At 45.7% G+C, this 27,088-nt stretch overlaps 1 protein-coding gene across 5 annotated transcripts in view; it reads right to left on the minus strand.

Annotated features, from left to right (window-relative positions):
• Ldlrad3 (low density lipoprotein receptor class A domain containing 3) overlaps positions 1-27,088 on the minus strand; it is a 241,043-nt gene that overhangs the window by 197,877 nt on the left and 16,078 nt on the right. The window contains exons 1-2 of one of the 5 annotated variants that reach the window (XM_031371153.1): positions 16,406-16,516; positions 15,278-15,417 (exon numbers count right to left, since the gene is read on the minus strand). The exons of 3 other annotated variants lie outside the window; for them this stretch is intronic. The gene's annotated coding sequence lies outside the window, so the exon portion shown is untranslated. Of the gene's footprint in view, positions 1-15,277; positions 15,418-16,405; positions 16,517-27,088 lie in introns of those variants that run through there. One more of the 5 variants, XM_031371152.1, reaches the window with a different exon arrangement.

Raw genomic sequence — 27,088 nt, forward strand, 5'->3', positions numbered from 1 at the left:
TTAGCTATCAGCTCACTTACAAACCACAGAGCCCTTCAAACCCATCTCTGGCCTCCCTGGAGCCCAAAAGGTCCTAGCCAAGGCTGATGGTCTTCAGAGGCTCATTCTGGGATTGCTGCTTAGCTTCTTGTTGTTGTTGTTGTTGTTGTTATTTCACAGGAGCCTGACCACTAACTAACTAGGCTCTGAGTCATCACAGACAGGTATACCTACAATCCTGATGAAAAGAGAATTCTCCATGTCTAAAAGGAGACAGGGCAAAAGGCCTTAATAGAATCAACTGGTACTGAGCCACATGTTCTGTGCTCAGGGGCATTTGATGCACCAGGATTGTTCCCAAGCATCAGAATGGGGAGAGGAAGCCTGTATCTGCTATGAGAGATTATATTCACTGACATTGAGAATAAAAGGCAAGCACATACAGAAAATAGGTAAAAGCAATTTGGACAGGCAGAACAGATGGAGAACATCTCTTTGGCCTCAGTTATTCTAGGTGAGGGGATGTGGAAGGTGAAGGATAAGAGCTTGGGAATAATACACTAACAGGCAAACACTGATCCAGGTTCCCAGTAACCAAGAGGAGCTAACTTCCTTCAAGAAAAGGCTTTAGAATCCCAAATGGATGCCCAGGTAACCCTCAGCATAGTCCACAATATTGCTGCAACCCTCTGACTAGTGGCAAAAGACTTAGATTTCTGAGCCAGAAAATGGGAGTAAGTTCCTATCACCTAATCATAAACATGGCTGCCTTTATTCCTTCTGTGCACGCCTATCCCAAGCCCTTTCAATTAGTCACATGTGGAAGCCATTTATCCTTCATCGGGGGAAGAGATCACCCAACAGACACCCTGGAGACCGACTGTCAGCAAATCAGGCAAGGTGAGCTTTTTCTTTTAGTTCTGAAGGAGACCCTGCTCCAGGCCAGACCTGCAGAAGCCTAGTCCTCCTCTCTCCACCCCACTTACAAACCTCAGCTCAAACTCCTAACTAAACAAAGGGGTTGGGCTCTCTGACTTGGGTCCATTACTAGTGCTACATTCATAATGGGGTCAAGAACAAAAACACTGAATCCGTTGTGGGTGCCTCTTAGTACAAGAAATGCCCCTGCTAGTTTAGTTTCTCTTTGCTTCGCTAATTTCATCTTACACTTTCACATCCAAGTCCATCACTGAGGGAAATCAGGGCAGGAACTCAAGCAGGAACCTAGAGACAGGAACTGAAGCAGAGGTCACGGAGGAACACTGCTTACTGGCTTGCTTAATTTGCTTTCTTATACCACTTAGGACCAGCCACCCACAAAGGGAACCACCCACAATGTGTGGGACCTTTCCACATCAATCATTAAGCAAGGATATGTCCCATAAATTTGCTTACAGGCCAGTCTTACATCTGTGTCTTCTCAATTGAGGCTCTCTTCTCAGCTGACCCTATCTTATGTCAAGTTGATTTGGGGAAAAAAAGGACACTGGGAAAAACAAACAAATCAGCCTTGCCATTTGGCTATGCACTGGCCTCTCAGATGCTAGAAATGGGAGCAGATCTGAACCAGCTCCCAACTTCTAGAAGCAGCAAATTCTCTTCCTACTCACACCACACAAACATCTGGATTACCCAGAACCGTTCAGACCTCACTCTCTCTGCCCCTCAAAAGCAGCCCCCACCCCACCCCACCCCATCCCCCATCCTGTAGTACAGCTAAAATGTTCTTTTCTTTGTATCTCTATCCACAATTAACAGATACCAAATGTCATTTCAGGCACATACCAGTGTCTCTTCTCCCTCATTTCCCACACACACGCGTCCTAGTTTTCTATCGCCTTATATATCAAATTTTCCTTTCAGTGGAAGAGCGAGCTAGACACCTGTCATCTAAATAGCAGCCATTTAGGAATGTTGAATGTCATTATTATAAAATGCTGAGAAAATAGTATCTTTGCCTAAAAAAATAAACAAATTCATATCCTCTGTAAGTAAGGCGACATGCTGTGCTAAAAGGAGCACAGTGCTCCATGCCAAGGGGAGCCAGTCCTTACATGCCCGGAACTTCCCTACCCACCCAGGGCCCCTGGAGAAGGGCTTTGCAAGGAGGCTAGTCAGTACAGCACCTCTGCTCTTCCTGTATGTTTATGTAGGACTGTGAATGTGTGTATGTGTGTGTCTGTGTGTGTCTGTGTGTGTCTGTGTGTGTCTGTGTGTGTCTGTGTGTGTATGTGTGCATGTATGTGTGTGTGCCTGTGTGTGCCTGTGTGTGTATGTGTGTATGTATATGTGTGTATATATGTATATGTGTGTATGTATGTATGTGTGTGTCTGTGTGTGTCTGTGTGTGTATGTGTGTGTGTATATATGTGTGTACCTGTGTGTGTATGTGTGTGTATGTATGTGTGTATGTATGTGTTTATGTGTATGTATGTGTGTATGTGTATGTATGTGTGTGCGTGTATGTGTGTGTGCATGTATGTGCATGTGTGTATATGTATGTGTGTGTATGTGTGTGCGCGTGTATGTATGTGTGTGTGTATATATATGTGTGTGTGTGTATGTGTGTGTGTGTGTATATGTGTGTGTGTGTGTATGTGTGTGTGTATGTATGTGTGTGTGTGTGTACATTCATATCAGGGATTGCCAGAGGGAGACCTGAGGTGTCATCACTTAGGTACCTTCCCCATCTACACGAATGTCTTGCTGGCCTTGAACTTACCAAGGAGGCCAACTAGCTCCTTGAAACTTGCCTCTCGCCCCTTCTCCAGTACTAAGGTCATAAATGCTCGCTACCACTCTACCTTTTTTATGTGGAACCTGAAAAATCGAACTCAGGTCCTTACTGACAAGCCACCCCCCCAGCCCTCACTGCCAGGACCTTCACTAAGCCCAATACAGAGAAATGAGCCTCAGAAAGCACCACCTGAAGTCGCAGTTCAACCACTAATCAACTGAGCAGGCTTGACGCTCTGGGACTCGAGTTTTCATCTGTAAAAATGAGAAAAATTTATAAAAAATACGGATTATGGATTCAATATGATGGGTCACATTCAGCAACATTTAAAGACATGGAGGGGAACAGATTAGAATAAATCTAAATATACTAGGAACAGAAAGAGTATCTTTTAATTCAGTTTTTATATAATATTCTAATCTGCAATTTAAATGTGACTTTTAAACAGATTTATTGAGATAAAATTCATATACTATTCAACTCCACAATGTAAGGCAGACAATTCATACAACTGAAAGACCCCCAGAACTGGGGAGATCCTTACTCAAGTCTCGGGATGACGCAACCACCCAATGACTCACGAGAGACCGAACTTGCTGCAATCACATGAGGTTTATTGGGGATACCGGTACCGGGGTCGATCTCGTGACCTTGTCGGCCAGAGGAGTTCGACCCTGAACACAAGAAGTGAGGGGTATTTAAGGGAAAAAACACAAGCTGGGGGCGGGGAGAGGGTTACCAAGGAAACAGAACATAAAAACAGTGGGAAATTTTAGAGGGACCCAGCCCAAGGTATTCAGTTAGGGAGGGGAATATACTCATTTTAGGAATGTAATATTACTTCATCTACCAGTCGACAGGGTGGAGAGTCTCATAAACCAGTAGACCTTCATTCCTAGTGCCGCCCTCATTGTGGATCATTCAAGAGGGGCAGGTATCGGGAACCAGAGCCCTGAGGCTCTGAGTTAGCCAAGTTCCTGGAACTACCTACTTCTCGTTTTTGGCTTGATACAGAGGTTTTCCATGCCCCCTTTTAGGTAAAGGCTACACATTATACATACATTTCTATTAAATACCCTCATTTTAAATTCTAAAATTCTCCAGCCTTTCACAACCCTCTTCATAGCATTCTAAAAGCCCAGAAGGAAGCCTCACAGCAGATCAGCCACTCCCTACTTCCTTCCACTCCCCCAAGTCCTCTAGTCAACCTCCTCTGGCTTTCTGTCCCAATGGGCTTTCCTATTCTGGATACCCCCACAACAGTATCATAGAAAATCGTGAACTTTTGTAACTGACTTCTTTCATTTACCAATGGCCAAAGGACACCCGTCTACAATAGGTTTCTGTACTTTGCTTCGTTCTCAGGCCAAATAACATTCCACTATATGGATGTACCGTATTTGTCCACTCAATACAGCAATGGGCACTTTCATTTTGGAGCAAGTGTGAAAGCTGCTGCCATGAACCTATGGAGTACTGACAGAATGTCTGAAGCCTGTGAACTACAGCATCCCAAGGACTACTTATGCCATTGTGTTCATGTGTGCGTGTTTGTGTGCACGTGTGTGTGAGTGTGTGTGTGTGTGTGTGTATGTGTGTGTGTGTGTGAATTCTGTTAGTGGATTTCCCCTTTCTGAAAAGAATAAAGACCCTGAACTCATGCCTGGCTCTTGGCACAGACACATAGCACATGCCTTTAATACCAGTCCATGGGAGGTAGAGGCAAGTACACCTCTACGTATTCAAGATACCTGGTCTGCAAATTGAGCTCCAGGTCAACAAAGTTACATAGTAAGACTGCCTCAAAAGTAAACAAACAGGCAACAGCAACAAAATACCATGACCTTAAGGTCCTGTTCATGGTCACACAGCCCTGGGGATTACAGGAGCTAAAAAAATCTCTCCAGATGTCAAAGAATGGGGAATTAATTTCATAGAACTTTGGCCTCTGGCATCTTCACTGTCCAAATGGACTGAGACAAGAGCAGTTCCAAGTCAAGAAAAGCTGTGAAACTCTCAAGTTACTAGGGTATAATGGCAATGACCCTGCTCCCATCCCAGGATATAAATTTCTACACCACAAGGTTCAGACAAAGGGTACTTACTCACCAACAGGCATATGGCCAGAGGTCTTCCTGCTGTGAACACGTGTGCATAGCGCGCGCGCGCACACACACACACACACACACACACACACACACACACCCCTATTCAATTTATAACTTCTCCCTATGGAATGTGATTCCGACAATCGCTGCTATCAAAGAGCTGATGTAAGGGGAGAGTCTGTCTCAGAAGCAGCTCTTACCACCAGCTAACCAGCATCAATAATTCAGCTATTAACAGTCATGAAACTAAAGAAGCTTGGGAGGGAGGGTTCTGCAGGGGTCTGCAACACTGGGAGCATCTCTATGACTGCAGAGTGACCCCTTTCCCTCTTATCTAGAAGAACCTCTCCCCCACCCCCACCTCCATGGGGGAAAGGAAACATAACAAATTTGTAGAACCTGAAGAATAAATACAATTCCTATACGCCTTAAATTTACAGCCCTCACAAAACCTACAAAATATGATAAACCATTATAGGTTTTTCCTGTCGTCTCTGCCTTGGCCACAATTAATTTCACCATATTCGACTGTAATATAGAATGAAAATATGAAGGCGGGAGATTTAGAGGCCTCATTGCTTTGCAGTGAATAAGCTTCTGCAGTATGAGGCCCTGGAGGTAAAAGAAGCAATAACGTTAGGCCTCATTTTGAGGAACCATTTGTGTGCATTTTCTGTTTTGCATCGTTAAGCAAGACAAAAGTGCCCGAAGGAAACCATGACAGCACTGGGCTATAGTCACTTGAAATCCAAATGCTGGGCATATTCCGTAATAGAGATGCATGACAGCTCTCATATATACCCTAGAAGAGTGTGCAGCCCCAGCTAAGAGCTGTGTATCACCAGAGGACAACAGAAATCGCTCTTGTTTGATCAACACAGTTAACCTCAGAGGCTTAAAAGGACAGCAAACTTTAGTTCAAAAGTTCTATGAAGACTTCCCCAAGTGCTCTCCCTCAGGGAGCGGGGAAACTCTCACTAACAACATACTGTAATGGGAACTCTCTGTTGGTGTTTTGCTACGCTACTGGAGTAAGTGGTATGTAGTTCCCCAAGAAGATATATTCCCGGCCTAAGCTCCAATACCATCAACTGTGACCTTATTTAGAAAGGATCTTTATAGCTAAAGCCAATGTAAAAAGAGGTCATAATGGAATTGAGTAGTTCCTAATCTAATAACTATTATCCTCATAGAGAGAAGGAAACCTAGACACACACACACACACACACACAGAGGAGAATGTCCTGGAAAGGCGAAAGTAGGAGGTCAACACAGAAACCAGGAGGGGGGAGCCTGGGAGAAGAGAGGAAGCCAGGAGAAAGCCTGGAGTCTCTCTGGGAGAGCCAACTCTGCAAACACCTTGATTTTATTTAGCCTTCTGCTTTCCACAAATGCATTTAAGCCACCAGTTGTAAGAATTTGTTATCACAACCTTAGAAAACTAAAACTGATTAAAACTTGTGATAAGCCAGCAGAGGTGGTATTTGCATGCCTATATCCACCCCACCCTGCTCTATAAATGGAAACACTGAAACTTAAGAATAAGAAGGGGCCAATTCAAAAATCACAGGAAAAGCCGGGTGTGGTACACACTACTTTAATATCACAACTGGGAGGCAGAGGCAAGAGGATCTCTGAGTTTGAAGTCAGCCTGGTTTACAAAGCAAGCTCTAGGACAGCCAGGGCTACATAATGAGACCTTCTTTTGTTTGTTTAAAATAAAACTAAAGAAGTAGATAAATAAACTTTCCCTGCCACATAGGGAAAGTAAAGGACTGGAATTTGGGCCTGGCTTCTCTAACTCTAAATAAAGCCAGTACAAACAAGGCAGAAGTTTCCTGTGAGAAGATTTAAAGAATATCCCTTAAAAGTTTCAGGGACTATGTTAGTAAAATACAAAAATTTGTCATAGCTAGTACTTGGTCGACCCAGGTGGCAATGTAGGCAGATTACCAAGACTATAAATAATAATAATTTTTTAAAAGCCTCATTCGGTCAACATCTCATTTGCTAGGTACTAAGAAAGTGTGGGACAGTCTGGTGTGAAAGGGACAAGAACCACTTGATGAGGAGGGACTCAGGCTTCAGTCTTTTCACCCAGCGCTAAGCCCAACACTGAGCAGTCACTTAGAAGCTCCTCAGTAGCAGGGCACTCTGTGTTAACTGTGACCTCCTCCTTTCCCAGGTTAGGTGGGACTATGGACCAGTTCTGATCAATGGAATGAGGGGTAACATGATATGCATCACTCACAAAATGAAGGCTAAAAGACAGCACAGACCAGCTCTTGTAAATGGATTTCCCTGCTGTGACATTGCTCCAGACAGTGGATCCTCAATCAACGGGATCGAAGTAACTATAAGGAACAGAAGCAACACCCAACACACCTCCTCCCTCCCCCGCTCCCCCCTGCTGTACCAGCCATTCAATCTCCAGGATCATTGAGTGAAGCAAATCAACTTTGGTAGAAATATGTTACTGCAGCTAAGGTCCTACAATCCTGACTAAAACACAATCCAACAGACATCCTTATATGAACCTCTGACCATAAATAATAGAGCAATTCTAAGATAAAACTGTATCATTCTTTGAGCCTGAACATTAAGAATAGTCTCATAAAAATAAGTTTACAACACTATATAATGATGTCTTTACATCCATACAAAAAAAAAAAAGAGAGAGAGAGAGGGAGGGCTGGTTCTAATAACTTCCTTAAAGCATTGCAAAAGGAATTATGTTCCTTCCTAAAGATATTTGGCACCCTCCAAATCTACCCAGAATGGCCCTGTGAGGAGCAGAAACTGTCTTGCCTGCATTTTTCTTCACCTGGACCAGAGTCTCCTACATGAGCACTGTATTCTCCATAGACTCAGAGATATGCATCTCCCTCCCATCAAACACCATCCCTCTACACAAGAGATCTGGGATGCTATTCGCTGCTACTTCCCTTAGCTACACGATAGTCTAGAATCTATTCTCTCCTCACACCACAAAGTGAACTCCACAAAAGTATCTTCCACCAAAGTCAATAATTTTAAGACCCAGAGGCAGAGTTTTAGCTATTACCATGCCGATCTCCAGAAAGTCCTAGGACTAAGCAGGTGTACCTCAAGGAATCTGCTGGAATATATTCTCCTAGAGTCCAGTACATGTGAAAAGCTCAGAAACAAAACAAAACAGTATCAGAGCAAGGTGGTGCAGGAAAAACCAAGTGAAGGACATGGCTTCGAGGTGTCCTGTGCAGTGACGCTTTGAGGGGCGACGGAGGGGGGGACCAGAGATCCCCTCATTCTATCCAATCCTAACCTAACCAAAGCACTCCATACCGTTGTACACACTATGTGAAGGTTTCCTTGGCGAGAAGGCCCCTTGGTGATGGACGTGCCTTGCCTGAATAGGACTCAGCTCTCCCATTTACTATGCAGGACAAGTTTCTTCACCTCTCAGAGACCCAGACCCCCACTTGGAGACCTAGCCTGAGTACTAGCCAAAATGACTGTGTAAAAATGTTTGCTGTATTCTAGACCAGCAAACAAGTGTTCTTTCTCTTCTCAGTAAGGAAAAAAAAAAAGCCACTGGCAGAGTACGCCTGCTGCACGTGGGGCTGGAGATGTTTATCTTGTAATTAGTGTGAGGTCGCTTTATAAAATTCTTGGTGGGAGCCCAAAATCTCTAGATAAACCAGCACGGCCTGCTGTTTTTCCCTAAAAATGGAGCGATCCAATTTAACAAGTATTTAATGAGCATCAGGAAGACAACAGTTCTCTCATCAAATGGGGCGGGGGGGGGGGGGGGGGGACTCTCTCAGATGAGAATTAGCACACCATTCCTCTTATTCCCTTAGCCAACAATACAAATAGAAAGATCACCCAAAAAAGGTCAAAGACTGTCTTATAAAGTCCAGCCGCCAACCATCTGGAGACGTCCACAGTCACCCCCACTTCACCCTTGGAAGTCAGCCTGGCACCTCAACGTCATCAGCCACTGCCTTTCCGGCCAAGCGCCCCATATAATCATCCCACCTGTGGCTTCTAGGACAACAGTTGCCTAGGGAGTGATCTGTGGTGGTCCCACCTCACTCCAGTGGCCTTCCTCTTATTCTTTCAAGAGTTCTCTCTGTGTCTCCCAGGTTTGGGGACACAACTGCCTCCTACCTTCCAGGTTTGCAATAACAAATCACTACAAGCTGAGTGACTGACAACAGATGTTTGAACCCTCTCGCTGTTCGAAAGGACAGAAATAGAAAAAGTAGAAGTCTGGGTAGATGAATTCTTGCTGGAAGATTTAAGAAGGTACAGTTCTTTGCCTTTCTCTCTGGGGGTGGCCAGGAATCCTGGTATAAATGGATCAGTCCAATTTCTGCCTGGACTTTGACGATTACACCTTCTGTGTGTGCCTGATCTTATTAAAGAATGTTTGCAGTGACTTCATGGATCACCTGATAATCCAGGAGGATCTTACACCGACATGTTTAAAGTATTTTCCTGGAATAAGTCAGATTCACAGGCTTTGGTAGATAAGTCTTTTGAACAGGCCACCATTTAATCTGATAAACAACATTCAGTCCAGCCTTCAGGCTTGAGCTGGCCCATGCAGATTTTTCTAGATGGAAAAAACAAAGCAGTAACCAAAGCTGCTCAACAGAAATACGAGGCAAATAAAGATATTTAATGAAAGGCTTCTAGTAGCCATGTGTTTTAGTCAGGGTTTCTATTCCTGCACAAACATCATGACCAAGAAGCAAGTTGGGGAGGAAAGGGTTTATTTAGCTTACTTCCACAATGCTGTTTATCACAAAGGAAGTCAGGACTGGAACTCAAGCAGGTCAGGAAGCAGGAGCTAATGCAGAGGCCATGGAGGGATGTTCCTAACGGGCTTGCTTCTCCTGGCTTGCTCAGCCCGCTCTCTTATAGAGTCCAAGACCTCCAGCCCAGGGATGGCACCACCCATAAGGGGCCCTACCCCCTTGATCACTAATTGAGAAAATGCCCCACAGCTGGATCTCATGGAGGCACTTCTCAACTGAAGCTCCCTTCTGTGTGATAACTCCAGCTTGTGTCAAGTTGACACACAAAACCAGCCAGTACACCATGTTACAAATAAAGAAATGGGTACATCCATTGTAGACATCTATAAGCAGAAATGGTCCTTATTTTTAAAGCACTTACGAAGGATGTGAAAGAGCCAGGCTCAAGTACAGACATGCACAAGCAAGGTCCCAGGAATAATTCAAAAGGAGTCATCAGGCCCAATCATGCACAAGGCTGTTCCGGAAGATGGTCTTGAAAGAAGAGAACAGACAGGGATGCTGTGATTCCAAAGACAAAGATAGTGTGGAGAGAGCAGAGCTGTGTTCTGGCTGCATAAGGATGGCGACAGGAAGAATGAAAGGAAGATGGCAGACCCCTGGAGCAGGTGGCAGCTCCTCCTGGGTGAATTTCTGAAAGGTGCCCTTCTTTGTTGAGTAGGTTACATTCTGAAAATGAGCAAGAAGTGCCTGAAAATGACGTGTTGGAATCCTGAGCCATAGATGGAATCCTGACCCATAGATGGAGACCGAGGTGACCAGGTTAAAATGAGGTCATTGCGATATGCCCCTCTTTACAGAAAGAGGGAAATCAGAACCCAGAGGTCACACAGGGAAGGACACTGTGAGTCAATGAGGACAGAGACCAAGCTGCTGGGAGTACTAACCAAGATGGGGCAAACGTTGCCAGGAAACCAAAGCTGAGAAATAAAACAGACTCTACCACGTGACCCATTGAAGAAATCAATCTTGACTTCAGACCCCCAGCCTCTGGAACCAAAGGGGAACAATTTGCTGTTTCCTAAACCCCTACGTGTTCTATTTTGTGATGGTCCCATTCCATCCAGTGCTTATTACACCATGCTGTGAACCAACTTGAACTTGACCATGGGAATAACCTAGGCAGGCTAGAGCAAAACCTGTAGCAGAGAGACCAAAAGGTGCCAGCTGTAAGGACATGAAGCCAAGCAACAAAGGCCTCTTTAAGCTTTTAATGGAAAAGCCAGCTGTGTGAACAACAGACTTGACTTGCAACAAAAGTATCAAAAATACCCCTGAGACTCACACACAAGTTACACTGACAGACTGGGTGGAGAAAAGCTGCAATGGTTCTGGCTAATGCTAGGGCAAGGCCAATGTGGAGGGAGATGTCTACACCCTGGAACTCCCATGGTCTCTCTCTGGTGATTGGTTTGTGCATGGATGGTGGTTTGAAAGCTACAGGCAGATAGAGGGCCCTGAAGAAGTTCATTTCCCTTCCCTGAGAGGAAGATGAAGGTCACAGCAACAGGATCATGTGAATGGGACTGGCGGTTAAGACTCAGTTAGCAGAGTGCTTATCTAGCATGCAAAGTCCTGGTTTTGATCTCCAGTGCTGCACAAACTGAGTGTGTTGCTGCATGGCTATAATCCCAACAATCGGGAGGATTAGGAGTTCAAAGCCAGCCTTGGCTATGCAGCAAGTTTGAAGTCAGACTAGGACACATGAGATCCTACCTCAAAAAAGAAAAAAAAAAAAAACAAATCTAAGTTAACATGAGAGAATATACTCTTAAAAGTATAAGTTCACAGGAGCCAGGTGTGCACGTACCTTCAAGTTGTGACACCTCTAAGAGGCATTTAATATCAAGAGTCTAGTATGCTGCCTTCTTCTTTAAAATAAAAATTTCATTTAATCCTCAAAACCACTCGCCAAGCTATTGCCTCCCAATTCTGCAGATGAACAAAACTGTGATCCGAACAGCTACACAAGACCAGGAACAAGGTCACAGAGCTGAGTAACAGAGGACACAGTTCTGGTCCCAAGATGCTCTGCACGCCTACTTCCCTGGGCCTCCACCTCCTCACTGAGCTCCGATTCCCCTAAAGTGTGACGTAATAGCTATGGGCAAGGAAGAAAGGGGGAACAAAAATTGCCAAGTCACAGCTGCAGGTGGCCAGTCACAGACAGATCTTCCTATCATATTTTCTTATATTAAGTCCTCTCTGGGTTTTACTTCCCAAGTTTAACTGGGGCCCAACACAGTCTGAAAATATTGAGTGGAAAATTCCAGAAGTAAACAATTCTTAAGTTTGAATGCTTGCTCTGAGTAACATGATGACCTTCGGCCATCCCACTCCATCCTGCCTGGGCCATAAATCATTCCTTGGTCCTGCGTTTCCACCCTGTATGCACTACCAATTAAGAATCCCGTACTATTATTGGCTATTTCAGGAACTCAGGGGTCCTGCAACATGTTTCCTCAGATAACAGGAATTACTCTGCATTAACCTTCCTGAAAGCTAAAACAAATATAACACCTTCACTCCCCTGGTGGCGCAGCAGTCACCAGAGTCTCACTTGGGTTCACAGACTGCCAGGAATTCCCAAGACCACTTCAAAAGCAGCAACCAAACCTGTCCATTTGCCTAAATGTCAGGCATCTGACATCTTTGTTCTTGGCCGAAACAAAAACAGGCTTGTGTAGTAACAACTGCTTCCTTCCACTGGAAACTCACAGCTATAAATATCCTCCCGTGCTGTTTTCACAATACGAATTATTATTTAATAACTGCGATTTGGTAACTGGCTCTTTCAAAACATCTGCTTCCTGGGAAGAATACCATAAAAGAAGTTCTTAGCAGGGTTACAGGGGAAGTAAGCAGGCCAGGATTTACCAACACATTTGGAAACTAGCAAACACCTTCATGGGGCCCCACACCAGAACTCAAGTTTATCATTAATAAAGTGACATTTTTCATAGGGTTGTTCTCCTAGACTGTTTAACGAAGTTCATATTCATTCATTAACCTTCATAGTGGGGGAGCTAAAGGAGGCAGAGTTTCCATTTTATATATAGAGAGAGAGATAGAAATCCCATTTCGGAAACAAATAATTCAAGCTCACTTAGTGACTAATAAGCCAAAGGATCAGCTCCTCGAGAGCACGCCATCCTCACAAAGTCAACAGTGGGAAGAAAGGGGTAAAGACGGTCAATAATTCATCTCCACAGCCGGCTTTTCATGGGTCATTTATTTCTGTATAAAAAACCTCAATTTCCCTGGCAATGAAATGGGGCACTCTCCGCCACCTGGTGATGAAGACACAGCTATAAATGGCTTTGAATTGCCTGGATAATCAGCATTATGCAAATCAGTAGTGTCATTAGAGAGCTGCTAAACACAGCCATAAATCTTATAAAAATACTTCAATGGAAATTAAGGTTCAATTAGGAGGCTCCACTTTCAAAAAAAATTTTCCATCACCCTGTTATTTTAAAGAGGAGGCAGCTAAAGGCCGCTTCTAGCAGAGGGTAGAGGGGCCTTGGTCTAACATTCTGAGTGAAATTGCACATCGACAAAGATGGCCAATAAGACAGGAAGATGGTACACCTGACTAGGAAGCTGCCAGTGAAGTTGAAACCAGGGTTCCAGAACAGGGTACAGTGGAACAGTCGCTGGTCCATCGAGCCTGTCCTTAGAGAGGATGTCACCACCTTGGTGTGGAGCTTCAAAAGCCCCAGAGTTTTTACAAGTTCTCTGTTGAGCAAAGTGCACGGGTACTCCTTGACTTGATGTTAACTCTGTCTGTCCCAATGCCGGAGGAAAGTTCGAATAAATACCGCCAACCCAACACATGAACCAGAAGTCCTGCTGCCTGCTTTCAAACTCATTAGATCTAATGAGTTTGAAATGTCTTCTAAGCTCAGCAGCCCAACTCTAAGAATTACCTGCCAGTTCCACCACTCTCCCTGCCTTAGGGACCCGGAGACCCCTCGACTCACAAGCATCTCAGGCTAAAAAGAAACCAACTGCAACGGACAACTCTCAAAGTCCGGAAGGTCGCAAGCTGCCTGAGGCCAAACTAGCCAAGACACTGAAGAAACAAATTAAGACCTGCGTCCACTATTGTTTCCTAGCAAGGATCTCCAAAATATTCTTCGGCCTGGGCTAGCCTGTAGTAAGTTCTAACATAGCATTGTGCCCACTGGGATCATCTGGGTCACTCAAATAAGGCACTGCATCACCTTATTTCTGGATGCCTGTTACTGGGATTGCTACCCAGTGCAGCTTCTACAGGTTGAGCCGTCTTCTGCCTATCTTTCCTCGTCATGGTTGAGAAACCAATACCCTCCCCAATCACTCCAAACCTGGAGTGGAGCTTTCTTCACTGACTGAAGTGACAGGAAGTACAGCTGAGATTGGGCAACCTCATTAAAGAGCCCTCTCCAAGCGGAGCCCTCTCCTAGTGTCATTAATCACAGAGAAGTATGAAGCCGTTCAAGTAAATCTGAAACGAGCCCAGTGAGGGACAGCGGTTCTCAAGCAGCTCAGACCCTTGACGAATGAGGGCAATTTAAACCAGAACACTGTCCACCACCAACTCCCATGTGACACGAACAAGTGTTGAAATTCACGTGTGCCCCCATCCCACTCAATAACCTGCACTAGGCAAAACAATGCCTCGCTCGGGCTCAGGTACTCACCAGACTAAGCCACCCAGGCTGTCACGCACAGGGATCCTCGAATCTGGGATGCTACTGATAACCTAGTGTCCAAAATACAACAGAGCTGGGACCCCAAAGCAAAGAAGCCACAGCCCTGTCTTGAGTGAAGGAGCTTAGACGTGGAGGATAGCTGGCAAAATACTGAAAGGCACATGCCACATGGATGCCACCACGAATGGGTAAGGCTGCTCTTCCGTGGACCCTCTGGACAGAGGCTGGATATGAGGTTTAGTGGTACAGTCTCAGCTCTCCAACCTTAAAGGAAGGAAGCTGGAGGCAGACAGACAGGGCAGGCATTCACAGAACCCAGCAGCTTCCTACTCCTCTGAATGAGAGCATCTGTGGCGCCTTCTTACTGCACCCTGGGATCGTTGGGGTTGTCCTTTTCTCTTCTAAAGCTCTCGGTCATTTTTTTACGATTTATTTTATTTCATGTGCATGTTTTGTTTCCATGTGTGTCTGTGTACCTCAGGGTGCCTGATACCCCTGGACTCCCCAAGGATGGGAGTTATAGACAGTTGTGAACTGACATGGGGGTGCTGGTAATTGAACTCAGGTCCTCTAGAAGAGAGAGGCCAGTGCTATTACCCTTGGAGCCATCTCTACAGCCTAACCTTCAGGGTTTTTTTTGGTTTTTTGTTGTTGTTTTTCAAGACAGGGTTTCTCTGTATAGCTCTGGCTGTCCTGGAACTCACTCTGTAGACCAGGCTGGTCTCGAACTCAGAAATCCACCTGCCTCTGCCTCCCAAGTGCTGGGATTAAAGGCATACGCCACCACCGCCCAGCAGCCTTCAGTTATTTTAAAGCATCTGACTTAACTGCACCATTCTATAGAAATCACAAGGTGGGGCAATATCACTAAAAAAAAAAAAAAGACCCCCACAATGTTTCAGGAGCACCCTACAAACTAGCATTCACACCCCAGAGTATCCGCCACGGTACCTGTAGAATCTGGGACCAGGGTTTGAATCCACCATTTGCTTCCTCTAGCCGGACAATAAAGCTCTGCTTTTCAGAGTGGTTGTTCCTCCAAAAGTGTGTTGAAATTCCATCCCTGCCACAGTCACGCTGACATGTGACACCTTTGGAAGAAGATCGGGTTATGAGGGCTTCAGTATGACTAGTGCCTTATTTGAGACTGAAAGGAGCCCTTTCCTCTTCCCCTGCGGCTTTGATAGTATACCTTCCCAGCCTCAGACCATGAGCAATACATTTCTCCTGTTGATTAAAAGTACCCCATCAATATTACCTGTTTTCCTTGTTGCTTGTTGTGCTGGTTATTTTCTTTGTCAACTTAAACAAGCTAGAGTGATCTAGGGTGAAGCACCTTGAGTAAATGCCTCCACCAGAACGCCTGTAGACAAGTCTATAGCGCATTTTCTTGATTAATGACTGGTATGGGTAGACCCAACCTCAGAGGCTCTACTCCTGGGAAGGTGGGGGTTATATAAGAAAGCAGGTTGAGTAAGCCATGAGGAGCAAGCAGCACTCCTCCATGGCTTCTGTTCCAGTTCTTGCCCTGCCTTCCTCAGTGACTGGTGTACTGTGACCTGAGAGCTCTAAGAAGAAGTAAACCCTCTCCTTTCCAAGTTGCTTTTGGTCATGGTGCTTTCTCCCAACACTAGAAACCCTAACAAAGATACTGAGAAGAAGCACCTTGAGGGAAGAGGGGCTCATTTGAGCTTATAATTCAAGGACCCACAGTCCACAGTGGCAGGACAGGCGAGGCAAGGCAGATCAAGCATAGAGCAGCTGGTTATACTGTACCCACAGTCAGAAGCAGAGGATGATGGGTAATAGTGAACCCCTTGCTTTCTCCTTTTAATTCAGTCCTGGACCACAACCAATGAAGTAGTGCCACCCACATTCAGGATAGCCACATCTACTAAGCCACTCTAGAAATCCCTTCACAGACATGCCTAGAGGTCTGTCTCTAGAGTAATTCTAGATCCTACTGAGCAGACAGTATTAACCATCACAACACCCAAGGATGCCCACTGGTACAACCTAAAGCAGAAGCACCATTGGGTCTGGTCCTACCTAGGCTCTCTAGAATACCTTTTCACTCACCTCTTCTTGGGACAATGAAGCATGTCATCTTTACTAGGCCTGGACCCTGTGGTAGTCTGAACAGGAATGCCCTCCATAGTCATGTGTGTGAAGGCTTGGCCCAGAGGGAATGGCACTATTAGGAGCTGTGGCCTTGTTTGTGTAGGTGTGGCCTTGTGGGAGGAAGTGCATCACTGTCAGGGCTGACCCAGTGTGGAACACGGTCTCCTGCTGCCTGAAGATCAAGACAGAGCTCCATCTCCAGCACCATGTCTGCATGCATGCTGCTAGGCCTTTCCACCATGTTGATAATGCACTGAACCTCTGAAACTGTAAGCCAGCCCCAATTAAATATTTTTCCTTTGTAAGAGCTGGTTATGGTGTCTCTTCACAGCAATAAAATCCTAACTGAGCAAGCTTTCTTAAAACAAGCCAGCACAAGTAAGCGTCTGTATTTGGTCATATTCTCTTCATGACAAGCCCCTGAATACAGTGTTTCCTCTTCTAGTTACTGAGAATTCTAGTTTTACCCATTCTCCCAGCTTTTACAACAGTCCATAAAGAGTTAGTCCATATGACTAACTCTTGGCCAATGGGACTGAGTAGAAGTTCTGTTGTGAGAATTCCAGAAAGGATCCCTAAGAAGGGGGAAGCTCAGCTTTCTACAGCCTTTCTTCAGTTTGCATTCAGACATGCAGGAACTCAAGCAGCAACCTTAGACTGTAGAGAAACACAGAAGAAAGAGAGCCTGGGTCCCTGGTAGAATGGAGCCAGGATGCTAGCTTGGAGGACTTACTGCCAAGCATGCCCTGAAATCCACTCAACTTGCAAAACACACACCCTAGTGAAGTAGTTTTCCTTTCTGTACTATGCATCACAAAATTTAAGCTTGAATTTCAATAACACCTGAAGGACATGCTATAAGTCAGTGGTTCTTAACCTATGGGTCTCAACCACTTCGGGGTCATATATCAGATATCCTACATATCAGATATTTACATTCATAACAATAGCAAAATTACAGTTTTGAAGTAGCAACAAAAATAACTGGTTGGGGAAGTCACCACAACATGAGGAACTGTATTAAAGGATCACAAGTGCGGCTTTTGGAAGGTTGAGAACCACTACCATAAATATGTTCTAAGCCTAAGTATTTCTAAGACTTCAAGAGAAACAAAAAGCCAAAGCAACATACATGAGTATACACACACACACACACACACACACACACACACACACAGCTAAAAGCACTGTCCACTTTGCCACACAACACAACCCAACAAGAACCTGTTTCAATTCTTAGGAAAAAGAATCCTATGAGGCTGAGCACCACCACGAACACTTTTCAGTCCATATCCCTGTCTCCACTAAGATAGGTTCCTGGAGGGAAATACTTGACATAGTAACTTTGATGAAAAAATGAAACAAAATGTTCTTGCTGGCCCAGGAGAGAGGGAGAAATGAGTGTAAACTGGATGGGCTAACATCCCCCCCCCGAAGCCAAGAAAATACCCCATCTGTTCTCCAAAGCCCCACCCGTCTGCTCCTCACAGCCTCTCTCAGAGACCCTCAACTGCACTGGCCTCAACCACTTGCTGTATGGAGACATTTACAAATCCAACCACCCTTCAGGCCTCTTTTTCCAGACAGGACATCTGTGAATCTCCAGGGGCCCTGGGCACACAGCTAAGCCTCCACAGCAGAGGGGGTACAGAAAGGATCTCACTGCACATTTCCCAGTCCAGACTCTGCCATGAAGCAATTCACCTGCTACAGGTCAAAGACCACCTTTGGTCTTTGCCAACATTCCCTCACCCTAGCCAGGTACTCCCCTGTTTGGGAACCACCCCTTTTCTTCTCCACGATACAGGCATGGAGACCCCTCCTGGAACCCTCCCCTCTTAGGGAACTGGGACTCCCCCATCGCCATACCCACTAGCTCCTCCCATCTGATATCATCAAGACCCTTCTCTTTTCCAGCAGCCCAAGGCCTCCTCTGATGTCATGCTGAGCCAGGGCACCCACTGCCTGGCCTGCTCTGGTAGGTGCTTTTCCATTTATTTTTAGATTATAAATTATAATTTATCTATTTTTAAGTTATATTTTAAGCCTTTAGACTCAACAGACCAATCAATCCACAATGACTTTGGAGGAATAGGAACTTTTTTGTTTTTAAGTGTTTTGGCCTCAATCTATAGTCAGCTAAATGGAGTGAGGAGAATGTAGTGAGAACCAGTCCAGAATTCCCATCCTTTTCTAGAGTTTGGTTCTGTTTGCTCTTGTTCTTTTGGGATACTGGTGAGTAAGAATCATCCACACCTCAGGTAGCCCACAGCCTATCCAACCACTTCATCCCACCGGGATGACAAGTTCAAGTGAAAGTGGGACACTGATGTCACTTCCAGGCAGAGAAGCACTTCAAAAGTCCTTCTTGTGAACAGCAGCAGAACCCTTGATGTGAGAAGACAGAATTTCAGGACCAAATGCAAGAAAGCAAGGCTGCAAGTTCTACCACACCCAAACTCTTTCCAGGTCATCTCAGACAGGCATGATCTCGTCAGGTTCAGTGGAAGGATGAACCCAGCTGCCAAAGGGTCTCCTGGTTCTACTATGTGGTCTCTGTGGTTCTCTTCCCCTGAATGTGGGTGAGACCTGTAGCTTTCCTCTGATCAGCAAAGTAATGAGGACAGAAGAAGAGCCACATGTCACAGCTCTGTCACACTCCACACTCGAATCTCTCTAACTTATTTGGGTACAAAAAAACATCATGTTGGGAATATAACTGAGAGTGGCCTCCAGAAAGCTGGCAAGAAAAATGAGGCCCTTGGAGCTGGAACCTTCCCCACCCCCCTTTTGGGGGCAGGGGTTCAGTAGTTAAAGTGCTTGCCACAGAAACATGACGACCTGAGTTCAAAACCCCAGAACCCACATAAATGGCTGGTGGGAGAGGTGGCCAGCGCTTGGAAGGCAGCACAGAGCAAGTTGGCAATCCCTGGGTTTGAGTGAGAGACCCTGCTTCGGTGGATAAGGAAGAGTGATGGGGGATGATTCCCAAAATCAATCTTGGGCCTCCACATGCATGCATGTACGGGTGCATGTTCCTGACGTGCACCTGGAAACGTGCATACACAAATGTAAAATACACACACAGGAAAAATGGAAAAAAAAATAAAGGGGCCTGCAGGGGAATACGCTATCAGCAACCCCAGGGTCTAAAGGCGAGTCCTTCAGCTGACCAACAGCAGATGAAACTGGATGTTACCAGACTCTTGACCCCAGAAGCCAGGGATGATCCATCACATATGTTCACACTGTGACACTGCAGCAGAAAATGACAGGTCAACAGTGAACAGGAACAAGCTTCCAATTAATGACAGGAACATGGGGTAGTCACCTGATTCCTCTGGTGCCCCTCACTCACACATCACACCTAAACACTGGCTTCCTTTGGACGTAGAAGGACCTCTAGTTTTCATCTAATCAACAGAATAAAGCAAAAGTGGCATAAAAAGTCTATAAATTAAAAATCTTTAAATATGAAAAATCAACCCAACTGAGAAAACACAAGCTTTTTACTATGTGATTTTAGAGGGAAGAAAGGAGAGAAAACCCAGATGCCATGAAAGAAAGATTAAGGGATGTGACTAAACAGGGAAATATTGCCTGCAGCTCAAATCACAAATGGCTAATTTCCTTAATATATAAGTAGTTCCCACAAATCAATAAGAGGAACCCCAGATAAGACCAATATCACAACAGAACGGATATGAACAGCTTATAGAAGAGAAACAACAGTGGTTTTTAGACTTCTGAAAAGATGTTTGCTCACTAGAACAACAATGGAACTCCCAAGTAGGATGGAACGTGTTAACACTGGCTTGGAAGGCAGTGGGGAAGCTGGCACCCTCACCTTCTCTGGGTGGGGAACAGTCTGGTATAACTTCTCAATTATAATTGCTCAATAGTTATGCAGCAGCTTTCAAAATCACAAGGGCTCTTTGCTCCCAGAATCCAACAATTCTTTCAATATTCAAAATAACAAGTGAATGAGACTAGGCAGCAGTAAAGATACTGACCAAGCAACCTACCCATAGGGAATGACTGTATGAACAAGTATGATCATGTATGATGAAACATCCAGATAGTAGAATAACATGAACCATATAACTCAGATGGGGGGGGGTTGCCTGATTCAGGGGGTTCAAAAGACAGAATGAGGAATTCCTCTCTGTCCTGACAGGGAAATCTCTGAAATCTATTAGTAAATAACTAACAAAAATAATCAAAATTGAGACACCGTCAGGGAGGTATGTGGGGAGGCTGGGTCAGAGCAAAAGGGGGTTTCATTCTTGTACTCCTGCACACATCATAATCATTAAACCATCTGACTAGATTTCTTTTTCAGAACAAAAATTAATAAGGAAGCTGTATTGGGACCCCCTACATGTGCGCGCACACACAAACACACACACACACACACACACACACACGAACACACAAGGTGGGAGAGTGTGGTAGTACACAGACAGCTTGATAAGCTGAGGAGGGGGTGGCAGGATGAGAAAGGGAAGTATTTCTTGCCTGAACTCTCTTTCATATTTTGTGCCATTGTATACGTAGCCTATTTCAAAACCAGTCATTAAAAGATGGCTATACTACCCAGTTGAGATGGCACACTGCTGTGAGCCCAGAACTCAGGGAAGGCTGGATGCAGAAGGATCATAGGTTTGAGGCCAATGTGAACTTCATAGCAAGACCCTGTCTCAGAAAAATCTAATACTAAGGGGGCCTGAAAAACAGCTCAGCAGGTAAAGGCATCTTCCACCATGCCTAATGACCTAAGTTTTATCTCCAGAACCCATGCATTGGTAGCAGAGAACCAACCTCCTGTCCAATCTCCCACTAGCCATTTCCCTGTCTATGCATGCCCAAATGTCCTGTTTTAGACACCAGCCACACTAGACTAGAGCCCAGCCACATTGTCTCGGTTTGCCTTCACAGCCTCTACAGTGCTCTGTCTCCAATAGAATCATGTTCTAAAGTATTGGTGGTTAGGGCCACCATATGAATTTGGGGGACATACAATTCAGCCCATAAAATGGCCAATATCTCATGTTACTCAGCTCCAGAAAACCCTGCATTGGGCCTGGGGGGTGTAGTTCAGTTGGTAAAGTGTTTGCCCTAGCGTGCACAAACCCTCTATGTTCAGTCCCCAGCACTACATAAAACTGGACATGGCAATGCGTACCTGTAATCTTAGCACTCAGGAAGTAGAGACAGGAGGATCAGGACTTCAGTCATCTTTGCTACATAGAGAAGTTTCAGACCAGGTTAGGCTACATGAGACCCCATCCCCTCCCCAACCTACCCCAAAAAGATGGTGCTTAGACAAAATGCTTGCAAGGTAAGCTCGAGGACCTGACTTTAGAACCCTAGAACCAAAGTAAAGTAGGACATGGTGGTAGAGTATGACAAGAGGGTGGCTGTAACTTCTCTTTTCTCTTCACCTTGATGGAAAGGAGGCCAGAGACAGGTGAGCCCCAGAGGCTCATAGCTTACTCGTGTGGTCACACGGCCTGCTCATGTGGTGACTAGGAGACTCTGCCTCAACCAAGGTGGAAGGAGAAGATAGACACCCAAGGTAAATCTCTCTCTCTCTCTCTCTCTCTCTCTCCCCCACCCCTCCCTCCCTCTCTCTCTCTCTCTCTCTTTCTCTCTCTCTCTCTCTCTCATGTGTGAGTGTGTGTGCACGCACACACACACACACACACATTAAAGCCTGTACTGGTGTTCCAAAGTCCTTTCCAAATTACAAAATCTACTTTCACTGCATTGGGAAAGCCAGAGGTGAGTTTTCACCTTTCCCAACTCTAGGCAGACTAGGACAGGCAGGCAGTCTGACTCCACAGAATAGGCCCTAGGCTCGGTTTTCCCCAGCCTCACTGAAATATGGCCCATGGTATCAGTCTCCACCCCGCACTGAGACCTTCTGCACAGTAGATACAGAGGCTGTGCCTGCTTAACAAAAGCAAGCCCCGCTTCCACCAAAGTCACTCAGGGAGAAGGCAGCCCCCATCCCAGACCTGAAGCAGATCCACACTGCAATTGTACAGCCTCCCTCTGAGACCACACTGCTCATTAAGATGTCCTAGATTACCAGCATCAGTAAGTCACCACTGAGCCGGCTCAGCAGTGGAAAGGAGGGCCACAGACTTGGCGGCACTATCTGGCATTCCCAATCGTTTGTTTCTGCATGAGTGCTGAACGACCCAAGGCAGAATGCCTAACACCTCTGAGCTCTGGGAGCTTCTTGGCAAAACAGGGTTAGTAGCTGATGATTATCACCGGCTGTTCAACAACTAAAAGCAGCTGAGTGGGTTAAGACACAAGAGTCAAGAAGTTTAAAGGCAGAATGTTGAATGGCTGCTTCCAGGGAAAACTCTCCCTTGTACTTCTAGCTGTTAGCAGTTGCTGAAAATCCCAAGCATCCCTTGGCTTACATGAACATCACCCCAATTTGTCTTATCATTTCCCCTGCCACTGTGGGGGTGGGGGGAGAGAAAGAGAGTATGAGTGTGTGTGTGTATGTGAGAGGGAGAGAGGGAAAGAAAGAGAGGGAGAGAGAGAAGAGAGAGAAGGGGTGTGTGTGTGTGTGTGTGTGTGTATGTATGTATGTATGTTTTAAGTATGGTGGAGGGGAACAGGACACAGATCAGGGACTAGAAAGATGGCTCAGTCAAACAAGTAAATTCATTAAGATCTGAGCCCAATCCCTAAGATCCACAGTTTAAAAAGAGTCACATGACTTGCAATCCCAGCACCAAGGAGACAAAGATCCCTAGCTCTTGCTGACCAGGTAGCCTAATCCAACCAGTAAGCTCAAGGTCAATCAGAGACTTTGTCTCAAAAAACAAGGTGGAGGCTGGAGAGATGGCTCAGTGGGTAAGGTTTGCTGTACAAGCATAAGAACCCGAGTCCAATCCCAGTACCCACATAAGAAGCTGGATGCAGCCATGCGCACACCTTAATTCCAACGCCATGGAGGGTGGAGACAGAGGGCTCTCTGGGGCTTGCTAGGGGTTAGCCTATGTCTACATTTAGTAAAGACACTATGTCGAAGGGATAAGAGTAGGACACCCAATGTCTTCCTCTGGCCTGCATGGATGCATACACTACACCATGCACACACCAACGGATAAAGGCCCTAGGGTCGACATCTGGCTCCAAATGCACACTCATGTGTACCCATTCAAACACACACACAAAACACAAAACAAAAACAAAAACAAACCCACAAATCATTGAGCTGAGAGTCAATCCTGATCCAGTAAGATCACCTTAACTGATAACAGTGAACACCCCCTTCTGTGAAATTTCATATTTACAGGTACAAGTATGATTAGCTAGGGCTTGGATATATCTTTCGGGAGACACAGTTCAAAATTCTTGAGTTTTGAGCCAAGAGGATGAAAGCCAGTGAGGACAACGCCGGGGTCACACAAGAAGCTTTTCTCTCGCTGCACACAGAAGGGCTTATGCTACCCACAACTTCTTTCCTACAAGATCAAGTCCGACCTCTTTACTCCTCATAAAATCAAAAACCCGCATTCAAGAAACCAAAAAAGCTCACAGCATCCTCAACCAATGAGCTGTTACGACTTTTCCAACAACTAAATCAGGGGGTGGTACCGAGTCACTGATATAACTACTTTATCAGTGAATCTGAAAAAAAAAATCCCCTCTATACACTCACATGGGTCACACAGGCCTCCTCCTTGGAGAGGCTGGTTCTGGCAAGGGCGAGCCCCACAGGCTGCTATAAAAGCAGAAGCGGTATGGCTCTGGCTCTACCATCCAGCTGCCTGTGCTGCCTGCCGGAATAGAAGGTCTAGAGATAAAGCCCTAGCAGCAACACAGGAAGTAGAGACACACAGCCCATGCAAGGCTGAGCCTCAGCAGTCTCTCACTGTGGCTCCCTGGAGAGCCGGGGGAGCCCGTGGCCACACCAGTGATTAATAAATCATGGGCAGGGCCTTCACTTCCCCCTCATGCTGGGAGTCATCAAGCCCTCCCCATCACACTAATCAGAACTGCAGCTCACAACGTGAGGACGGCTCTGACTGAGCTCCAGAAGCCTTAAGCATCTGCAGAGTGGATTTTCTTCGTGGATAATGCTTGAAAATGAGGAAGTTAAGTGGCCTAAGAGAACCTGGGACCCATTAACCAGCTAGTCAGTCAGAGCGTCCATTAAAAAGAGGAAAAAATGGCTGAATATCTGGAAAGCATCCTTGGGCAGCTGTTCAAAGATTCCATTATGAGTTATCAAGGAGGTTCCCTGGGGTTCATGCCAATCCAAGTGGGGAGCATCCACAATGGGACAGAAAGGCAGGGCCAGCAGCAGAAGCCTGGAGGTCCTCTTCACTTCCTGAACCATCAGATGGGGACGAGGAAGACAGTCAGTCCTTGAGTCCTCCATGTGAAGTGCCGGTGCCAGCAAAGCACCCATGCCTAAGGCATGCCCCAGAGCAGGGCTTTGGGGGCACTGGGGGATGGAGGGGAGTGTAATGCACAGATCTGTCCAGTGCAGACTGGAGGCAAACGATGAGTGGGTGGACTTGGAAATTTTGGGGAGAGGTTTCCATTTACATGGTGGGAATAGGCTAGACATATAAATATGGTTTGAGAAATTAAACTAGGAGGAAGTGGAGTAGGCTAAGCCAAACTGATTTTCATAGCTTGGCAGTTCCCAGGCTTGGATACTGTGAACCAATAAAATAATGGAAAAAAAGAAACAGAAAAAAGAACCCCCCAAAGTTGGGTTTCTTAAGCTGGGTCACCTACTTTCATTTGATGAAGCAAGACAATGCACTCTATCGCTCCGTCACCACTGTATGAAAGACATCACTATTGTTGTGCTATATGTGGGTGTGTGTGTAAGTTCATGTGTGTGTGTGTGTGTGTGTGTGTGTGTGTGTGCGCGCGCGCGTGTGTACATATGCGTGTGCGCACCCACATGTTTGTGTATGTGTCGGGCATAATCACCCATTGATGAGGACCCACATAACATCAATAAAATCAACAGAAACAGTCACAAGAGTTGCAAGGCAACTACATACAAAAGTGTCTGGACATCACTTCTAGCTCTCTACACGGATCACCTAGGTCCCTGAAAAGGTTCAAAACAGCACATCCTAGAGTTAGAAACTTAGGGGGATAGACTTGCACTGAACCCCAACTCTGAGACTTGGTTGAGAGGCACTTAGGTACATCAGATACCCAGAGCATCCGTTTCTCCATCTATAAATAGAAACAGTCCTGTCCCTGCCCCAAAAGGATCTCTACAAAGGTTTAGGATTAGCTCCCAACTGCACTCCCGTCTTCACAGGCCTTCAGTTCCTCTGCATAGTGAGGACCCCCTATAACTCAACTGTCCCAAACCTGAAAATTAGTCACCCCCACATTCTCCAACCTTGAGATCCAGGTAGGCCTCCTGCTAGAACAGTCTATCCACCAGGCCCAGATATGTGGTACAAGAACACCCTGGCCCACGACAACAGGTTCTCTCCTCAGCCAACAAGAAGCAATTCAGCATGCCTTCCTAGGCCAAAAGGATCGGGCTTTACACTAAGCACAAGCTACAGCTATATTTTCATATTAAAACGTGATTTCTTGGGGGTAGAGAGATACCTCGATCAATAACGTGGCTGCTGGGACATGAGTTCAATCTCTAGAACTCATGTTTTCAAAAAGTCAGATGTGGGAAGGCATACTTATGTTACCAAAGCTGGGAAGGCAGAGATACGTGGATCCCCAGGGCTCATGAGCCAGGCAGCCGAGGCAAGGTCCAGAAAGTTCTAATTTAGGGGGAGACCCTCAAACAAAGGGGTGAAGCCTGAGGAATGGCACCTGAGGCTGACCACACACACACACACACACACACACACACACACACACACACACACACAAACCTACACACACACCCACATATAGCACAAAACAGTGATGTCTTTCATACAGTGGTGACGGAGCAATGGAGTGCACACTTTGCATTGTCATCAAATAAAAGTAGGTGACTCAGACTAAGAAACCCAACTTTGAGGGTGGGGGATTCTTTTTCTCTTGTTATTTTATTGGTTCACAGTATCCAAGCCTGGGAACTGCCAAGCTATGAAAACCAGTTTGGCTTTGCTGACTATTTCCTCGTGGTTTAATTCCTCAAATCATATTTACATGTCATTTACATGTCCGGCCTATTCCCACTATTTAAATGGAAACCTCTCCCCAAAGTCTCCAAGTCCACAACATCGTTTGCCTCCTGCCTGCATCTGACAGCCTCTCACATCCAAGAGAAGGCCAACCCCATTTCTCTGAACAGAGCACCCACCAAAGCAGAGACTGTCGAGTAGACTCTGCTCACCTCTGTGGTGTCCATCACCAACAGCGCAGGGGTAAGAGATGAGAAAGCCAAGCCTTATCCAAGTCCAGGCAAACTGCTGAGCTTCTGAGCTCTGGCCTCCCACGAGGCCTAGCTGCACTCAGCATAGTCCCTTCCTCCTAGCAACCTGGAGCATGTGCAAGAAAATCAAGTGGACAAAGTATTCCCATAGACCTGTGACGTGGGACACAGTAGGGAACAGTGAATAAGGAGGTATTCACAGGAGGGCATGTCCTCTTTCCAGCCCAGCCTCTGTTGCCCCATCTACT

Source organism: Mastomys coucha, unplaced genomic scaffold (genome assembly GCF_008632895.1).
Source record: "Mastomys coucha isolate ucsf_1 unplaced genomic scaffold, UCSF_Mcou_1 pScaffold15, whole genome shotgun sequence".
Classification (NCBI taxonomy): domain Eukaryota; kingdom Metazoa; phylum Chordata; class Mammalia; order Rodentia; family Muridae; genus Mastomys; species Mastomys coucha.